Here is a 2,500-nt window from a genome sequence, read left to right as displayed (position 1 = left end):
CAGAGATGAATAGAGGAAGAAAAGAACAGAAAGGAAGAGAGAAAGTACGAAGAGAGACACAGGAAAGTACAGTGCGAGGAATACATAAATACACAGACAAGCAGAGATGAATAGGGGAAGAGAAAGAGAATTGAGGAAGAGAGAGAAAGCGAAGAGAGACACAGGGAAGTCCAGTGAGAGAAAGGCATGTGTGTACAGAGAGACATGTGAATACAGGAAGAGGAAGAAAACGAAGGAAAGGGGACAAGACGAAGAGAGAGAATATACATAAACGCAGGGAAGTACAGTGTGGGAAACACATTTATAGAGATCTGTCAATTATTTATAGACAGACAGAGATAAACACGACAAGAGAAAAAGGAAATGAGGAAGGAAGAGAAAAGTGGGAGAGACAGAATCAGAAACACAAGGAATTTCGGTGCGAGAAATGTATATATACAGACACAGAGATAGGAGGAAGAAAACAGAAATATGAAAGGAGAGAAAATGAGGAGACACAGCACACGTATAGGGAGACACAAGGAAAAGAAATGCATAAATACACCGAGAGACAGATATAATTACATCAAAAGAAAGAGAAATTAAGGAAAGATAAAAGACATATAGATACAAAACGGTATAGCATCACAAACGAAAACTGGAGAGGTTACCAACGGTGTTATAAAACGATATTAGCCATTTGCTTGAGCTTCAAATAACACTAAGGGCCGGCTATGGTGACTGTAAAAGGCCTAAGAAAAATGCAGTAGAAAACAAAGCACAGTATTTTTGGCCTTTTTCTTTCTTTTTTTTCTGTTTCGCTTTTTTATCGTTAGAAGCTGGACTGAAAATAATGTTTATTCTGATAGCATTAGGTATATTTCGGCTTCATTTTGTTTAATGTTTATTGCTATATGGAGAGAGAAAAATATATATTGAAGATATTTAGTTTCGAAGAATAATTCACAGAAAAACGTTTGAGAAATACTGACATATGCGTGAGTGTACTATCTTGCCTTCAGGAAATTCTCTCTCTCTCTCTCTCTCTCTCTCTCTCTCTCTCTCTCTCTCTCTCTCTCTCTCTCTCTCTCTCCCTCCTATTCTTTTCTCCATCCCTTCCTTTTTCCTTCTCCTCCCTCTCTTTCCCTCCTCCCCCCACATTCCTCCTTCCTCTCCCTTTCCTCCCTCCCTTTCCCTCCTTCCCTCCCCTCCCTCCCTCTCCCTTTCCTCCCCCTCTCCCTCCTTCCCTCCCCCTCCTTCCATCCCTCCATCCCTCCCTTTTCCCCCTCCTCCTCCTCCTCCTCCCTCTCCCTACCCTCCCCTTATCCATCCCGAAACTGGATTGAGTCATAACCTTGAGTCCTTCGAGAAGAACCACAACTTCCTTACCCATATATAACCCTTATCCCATTTTAGGTGCTGGATTACATCAAGTTATCTCCCACTTTAACAGTTATCGTTATTGGCGGTGACACTTTTAGAAGAGATTTAGGATTTTTTTCTTTCTCTCTCTCTCTCTCTCTTTTTTTTTTCCTTGGTTGTGGTTAGGTTTTAATGCGTGTGTTGGTTTTTATCCTTATTATCATCATCATAACTGTATTTTCTTTTGTCATCATCATCATCATTTTTATTATCTCTCGTATAGTGATGGTCTTGTATCTATTAACCATCATTATCAGGATTATTCCTTTTTATAGTTATCAGGTTTATTATTATGTATATAGAGAATCAGACCAAAACGAACACACCAAACGCTGATGTGTGCGTATGTGTACGTATGACTGCGCACATGTGTGTATGTGTACGTATGACTGCGCACGTGTGATTTGTGTGTGTGTGTGTGTGTGTGTGTGTTTGTGTGTGTGTGTGTGTGTGTGTGTATTTCTGTGAGCTCATGTGACTTTGTGCGCATGTATATGTGCGATTGAGAGTGTGTTTATGTATGCGTCTTTGGGGGTATTCATGTGAGTGCCTGTCTATGTATACGTATGGGCATGTGAGAGTGTGAGTGTGTTTATGTGTGCATTTCCATGAAGGAGTGTGTTTGTGCTCGTGTATCCATGTGTATGCATGTCTGTATGCGACTGCCCGTGTGTATCTATCAGCACGTTTTTTTTTTTTCATGTGAGCGCGTGTATCTGTATGTACGTATCTGTATGTTTGTGTGCGTTTTTCTTTCTTTCTTCTTCTTCTTTTTATATTTATGTGCGCGCGCGTTTTTTTCATGTGAGCGTGTGTATCTGTATGTACGTATCTGTATGTTTGTGTGCGTTTTTCTTTCTTCTTCTTCTTTTTATATTTATGTGCGCGGGCGTTTTTTTTTTTTTTTTCATGTGAGCGTGTGTATCCGTATGTACGTATCTAAATGTTTGTGTGCGTTTTTTCTTTCTTTCTTCTTCTTCTTTGTATATTTATGTGGTCGCGCAATCTTTTCATGTGAGCGTGTGTATCTGTGTGTACGTATCTGTATGCTTGTGTGCGTTTTCCTGTCTTTCTTTTTCTTCTTTTTAATATTTATGTG

The sequence above is a fragment of the Penaeus vannamei genome, chromosome 14 (genome assembly GCF_042767895.1).
Source record: "Penaeus vannamei isolate JL-2024 chromosome 14, ASM4276789v1, whole genome shotgun sequence".
NCBI lineage: Eukaryota > Metazoa > Arthropoda > Malacostraca > Decapoda > Penaeidae > Penaeus > Penaeus vannamei.
Note: the sequence above shows the minus strand (reverse complement) of the source record.